Source organism: Strix aluco, chromosome 5 (genome assembly GCF_031877795.1).
Source record: "Strix aluco isolate bStrAlu1 chromosome 5, bStrAlu1.hap1, whole genome shotgun sequence".
In the NCBI taxonomy this organism is placed as follows: Eukaryota; Metazoa; Chordata; class Aves; order Strigiformes; family Strigidae; genus Strix; species Strix aluco.
In genome coordinates, this window is record NC_133935.1 from 34,991,778 (window position 1) to 34,997,777 (window position 6,000).

At 40.9% G+C, this 6,000-nt stretch overlaps 1 protein-coding gene across 4 annotated transcripts in view; it reads right to left on the reverse strand.

Annotated features, from left to right (window-relative positions):
* The window catches only part of ANO4 (anoctamin 4), a 221,530-nt gene extending 216,624 nt beyond the window's left edge, over positions 1-4,906 (reverse strand). For all 4 annotated transcript variants that reach the window (XM_074826959.1, XM_074826958.1, XM_074826957.1 and 1 more), the window contains exon 1: positions 4,681-4,906. The gene's annotated coding sequence lies outside the window, so the exon portion shown is untranslated. The remainder of the gene's footprint in view (positions 1-4,680) is intronic.
* Positions 4,907-6,000: the final 1,094 nt, after the last annotated feature.

Sequence of the window (6,000 nt, forward strand, 5' to 3'; positions counted from 1 at the left end):
ATGCTATTTTCCCATCAGATTTAGGAAAAGAGCATTCATGCTAACAAGGCTGACATTTTATTTGGCTCGTAGGTTCCAGTCCTTTTGTCCTGCTAAACCTGCTTCTCATTGCCTCCTGTTCTCCACTTTTCTACACAAGCTTCACAATATATTGGGACTGCAGTCCAGGCTCTTCATCTAGCAAAGGCAATATCTGCTGTTCACCAAGCACTGAATCAGAGCAAGGCTCTGTCTAGACTGAACACAGTATAGGGTGGCAACTAGTATGGCAAAAAAAAAAACCCCACCAAACTCAACAACAAACAGTAAGAGGACAATCAGTGTGAAAGAAAAAAACAAACCAAAAAACCAACCAAACACAGATACCATCTCTATGAAGAACAAAGAATAACCAGTGAAAGAAAACCAAAACTAAGAAAAATATTAAAGCAAATCAGTATGGGAAAAGGCAAAAAATATGTGTCAAGGGAAAACATTGAGAGAGACAATGACACAAAGCACAAACAAGAACAGATCTGAAATGAGCCTGGGGGATAGATGAACTACATGGAAAGAGGTTGCATGTCTGCCAGGATATATGGAGACATACCAACGGGCTTCACAAAGCTGTGCATTTCAGCTGGCATTTTATGGGAAGTCATTCTCCAGAAGTACCAAGCTCATTTAGAAAAAGTCTCTAGGAGTCTAATACATCATGTGTAAAGTATTATGCTTAATTTTAATGTAAAACAGTTTTGTCAAATAAAATTATCTGAAATGCGAATATATATCCCAGTGATCCAATCATCAGACTAGCTTTTCCCTGCAGCAAACTGGCTCAGAGGAGATTCAGTGTTGCTCTTCTCAAATGATTTTGTTCATTAACTTCCTCCTCCAAAAACAAAGGGAGGTACAATCATTTTTCTGTATTTGAAGGCTGTAAGCACCATATAAAATAAGGAATTAATATCAATACTGCAGGGGGCTACAAACAAGAGCAAATGGATGAAGATAAAAAGGCTGTCCTAAACAGGCATCTATTTCAATCATGTCCCAAAAGTAGTGATATAAACCCTACAGAAAACTTGGAAGTCCTTGAAATCAGCCCGGACAAAATCTGCAGACTAAATGAGAGAATGTGTCCAGGCAGACCATAAAAGTTAGCTCTATGAATAACAGAAAAAGCCTAGAAATTGCAGTCAACTTTTGATTATCCATGTGTGCTCAAGCTTGGGTCAGTATGTATGAAGAAACAGCCAAGTAAAACAACAATTAATATAACATGTAATATATAGAGAGAATACGTATACTGTAACTTATAATTACATATTCTTTGTAAAAATATGAGGTAGTACATTACCTTTGAAAAGGTCTGTAAACAGTTTTCAGAAGGAGCTTTGAAAAAAATCACTAGCCAGAGCACCACCTGGAACTGATGACTTCAGCTCTGCATCACGCATATCACAGTATCACTTTCCAGTCTGGGGCAGAGAGGGAAGTTGGGGCATGGCTAATCCACCACCTGGATTCTTCAGCCAGTGATAATCAATAGCTGCCTGCACATGTTTTGTTGGAAAGGATATGAGCGGATAGAAAGCATAAAACTCTGAAGCAGCATGGAAAAAAATGAGTGAGCTTTCTGTAAAAGCATAACCATTTATATTTGCAACATAAATATATATGGGTGAATATTTGTGGAGTATAAAGCTTTGAAGAACTTGCTTCTATGGACAAGTCGAGTGAAGAATGCATACTGAACATACACAGGAAAAAAAATAATGCAGTGACTTCATCAGACCATTGGGTGATTTTGGCTGGCTAAGGAACAGAGCTTTTTTTTTTTTCCCCTGCAGTTGTTTTCTATGCAGTCTTTAGCCACCCTGCAAAGGAATTAACATGACACCATGCTGTGAAACAAGGAAGTACTATGCGTGCATTCCCCTATCACAGCATTCAGAGGATTCCTAAGAAAGGAAAAGCACATTTACCTACTTGAATTTCATGTTATTCGGGGGATTTCACTCTTCTCTCTACCTTTTATAGAGGATTGCATCCTTATTTTTTAAGCCCTCGGCCTACAACAGGATGTGCTGACAAGGATTTTAGGTACATAGACTTGTCAGTCGCAGTGCACAGACGGCAGGTTCCAAATGTAAACATCCCATTGCAAGCTCATGTGGTTTAAACTGGAGAAAATTGTTTTTCCTCCCTTCCTTTTGCCTCAAGGCTATTCAGAAAGCATATTATATTATGGACTTTGGCTTTTAAACTTTGATTGAAAAAGACAGATATGATTATGCACTTAGCTTCTGCATGACGGTCTTACTTAGGAGTCATTTTTTGAGCAAAAAAAGACCTTAAATGTGAGGTAAGAATGTAGGTTATTTTAAGGCATGGGGGTTTTTTTTATGATAATAATTTTAAAAAATAAAAACATGCTGTACCATACTTAACTGTGTGATCTTCAGAATTATTTACGTTGTGCATGTATTTTGCAAACCCTCTTGTTTTTAAGTTTACAGTAATTTTAGATGAACAAAATGCTCCACGTGCAGATGCACAAACACAATTACTTGTTCCATTTAATCAAGAAAAGCCTAAGCCTGGTGTCCCCGAGGCAATATCACAACCTGCAAGCACTTAGAACCGTTTCCCCATGTGTGTTAGCAAGACCCCTGCTGGTCTCCTTTCACAGTAAAAAGTTTCTTTGCTGCTGTCATTGTGTCAGCAGTTACTGGAACTGGAAGAGAACAAGCTCAGGCACCTTCGTTACAGATTTAAAAAAAATAAGTAACACACAGACCCTACATAGTGCGAAGACCTTTTTGTAATAGACAGTGGGGAGGACTGCGCTGGAGGTAAATGTTTTTAAACAGTTCATTGAGCTGTCTTGAGGTGCCAAGACAGAGCTGCTCCCTACCAGAGAGCGGGAGGGAGACAGGTTTGCAGCGTGTCCTCACCGCGTCCCTGAGAAGGGGAACAGGGCTTAGCATCAGCTGCACCAGGGAGTGCAACATGATGCCAAAATGCCTGGTCTGATGGGGAAGAGGACTTGGATCACTGACATCTGGGCTACGTGCAGGCCACTACTGCTTTTTTTGTGAAGGCAATGCAGCAGGTACCTCATTGCACCATGAAACCCTCTACCTGCAGATCTATGTAAGCCTCCTCCTCCCCCCCAGTACCTCTTGCAATCGCCTAACCTGAGCATCAGCCCCGCCCCGACATACATACACGCGATCCATACAACCAGACATTACACCCAAGTACAGAAGAGAAATGAAGGGTATTTAAAATAATGCCAGTTTTAAAGTTTTTACTCGTTTGGGGAGGGGTAAAGAGGTACCCAAACTCTGTTGAACTAAACAGCTCATGTGAAACAAAACCCTCCGAATTACAGGATAAATCAGAAAAAAAAAAAAAAACAAAAAACAAAACAAAACCTTAAGCCACAATGTAACACACATTAAACAAAGACAACAATTTCCAGACATCAGCATATCTCTTGCTTAAACCCAGAAAAGGCAATGCAGAGACAGAATAAAAGCTTTATTCTTATCCTACCTCAGTTAAACAAAGGTATAAGAACACATCACCTCTTTGCCTTGCTTTGAAGGCAGACCAACTGGTGATGAGTTTGAGCCTTCAGCGGACCTTTGAAGATTTAGTAAAGTCTTTATTATTCCTGCAGTGTGTAAGGGCTATGCATAGTCAATCTGCATAATGGATTCATAACATGAAACATTTAAGTTAAAAGAAATATTTTTGTAGTTCTCTCATACCAAAAGCAAAGGAATATCTCTCTCAGAAATCACATATTTGCATTTACTTTAAATCTCATGCAACAAACGAGGAAAAAAGAAAAAGGATGTCTAAGGGCACAGTTTACTGTGGACTAAATAACGACCTTTCCTATTTACAAAATCAGAGCTGTTAAAGTAGCTTAGAGCACGAATTAAGCAAGCACATGTTTTCAAACATTTAAATGCACTTCTCTCCTACTGCAGAGTTCAAAAGGCTAAGAATTTGCAATTGTATTGACCAGAGAGTGATGAGGGTTATTAGGCTGCCTGTTCTGCAACTTCTTGTCCCAGCCAGTCTGAGACTTGTAAGATGCAAAAGGTCCAACTTACAAACACCTGATGACACATGCTTATTCTGAAAATGCTGAAAGAGCCCGTCCTTCCTATGCCAATGGCAGCAAGTATCAGCTCAAACCACATGGATGCCCCCCACTTGAACACTGAGGGGCTTCAGAGTTTTCTAGATGGCTAGTCAAAGTCGGGCTTTCTGTGCCCTTCCAACACAGTGGTACAGACCTACAGAAATGAGCCACCTTTACTCAACCTCTAATTCCAGTTCCCCAGAGCCTTATCCCGTTGCTGCCACGGGCAATCGCGAGCAATGCTCAAGCCTCCCGGTTTCAAGGACAAAGAGGCAGTACTCTGATTGCAATCACTACTTCAGAGCTCCGGGTGGGAGAGGGGAAAGAGCAAAATAAAGAGAAAACTTGTATTTTAGTTAGCCAACATCTGCTATGAAGACGCTAAAAAAGATGACTAGATATTGAGTGAAGGTCACAAGGCTTATTTAAGAATAAGAGGAGAAAAACAGACGGGGGAAGGGGGAGGGAGAGAGAGAGAGAGCGCACGAGCACTGCAGCAAAGAAGCTATGCTCAGCCAATACATGCTGGCACTTACCATAAAAATAGAAAGATCCAAAGAGAATCAGATTAAGGATCCTTTTTATCTCTCTTCAATAGAAAGATTTCCACATGAAGCTCTGAACACAGCTGTCCAGGGAAAAGCAAGGTAATATGATGATGCACAGAAAACACTAACCCATTCTCTGTGAAATGGTAAGTCCTTTCACAGCCTTCCAAAACCTGCAGGCAGTTTGTGCTGAAAAACCAAAGGTAAGAAGTCTGAAGACGACTCCTACATAACACTGCAGCTAAAACAGACTGCTGTATTTCCAGTCACTCAGACCGCACTGTTTTCATCTTCATCTTCTCACCATTACTTAGAGGTGGGCTTGGGGGTGGGGAAAAGAGATTTCTCCTCCAAGTGGAAAGGAGCGCACAAACGGCATCAGCATTTTTAATCAGTCACTCAGAGTACCCAATCAGAGGAACTCAGTGGTGCCAGCGTGACAGTTGTCCAAGGCAGGGCAGCCTGGCACGCCAGCCGCCAGTACGTTCCTGGCTTGCACAAGACCTGCACTGAAGGGCTAACGTGCTTCTTAACCCCAGCAAGGTTTTCTGTGCCCACTTGCAAACAAACTGTCTTCATGCGCTGCGTCTTCTCCTTCGAGGAGCAGCGCTTTGTACAAGCTTTTCTGGGTTGCTGTTCTGACAAGCTGTATTCTACATCAGTGCAATAGTAACAAAAGCAAGAAAAGTTTGGAGGTTTAGGTATTAGCATAATTTAACTTGCAATTTATTATCTGGTAGCTTTCCTATATAAAACATACATTAATCATTGCTTCCTCTTCAAAGGTTTCTTTTTGGAGGAGAAGAAAGTCTATAGGAGATTTTACAGCACAGCCCTGCTGCTGTGGGCTGCCTTGTTAGAGCCAGCGCTGGTTTTGATATGACATCATAGACCCCTGACAGCACCAGATCCACAGAAAATACACAACCAAGGTCCCTCTCCCCCCACCTGTCAAGATGACAACTGGATTAAATGTTTATGCTGCTATCTATCATACTATTGGACATCAAAAAAAAACAAACAAAAAAAGAGACAGATCTCAACTTAATTTGCAGTAAGGATATCCAGGATCTGGAGACAAACCTTTCTATGACATTTAACCCACTGAAACCATCCACACAAGGAAGTCAACATTAAAGCTGCCAAACACTTTAACTTCCAGGGGATGTTTTTGATTCTAAAATACAAATGCTTGCATTTGACTATGGGAGAGAAATTCTTCTGGTCCTATTGCACAATGCAGTCCACGCTGGAGCAAACCTAAATACAGCATGCAAATTTACATTTACTTAAAGCAGACACTCTGCC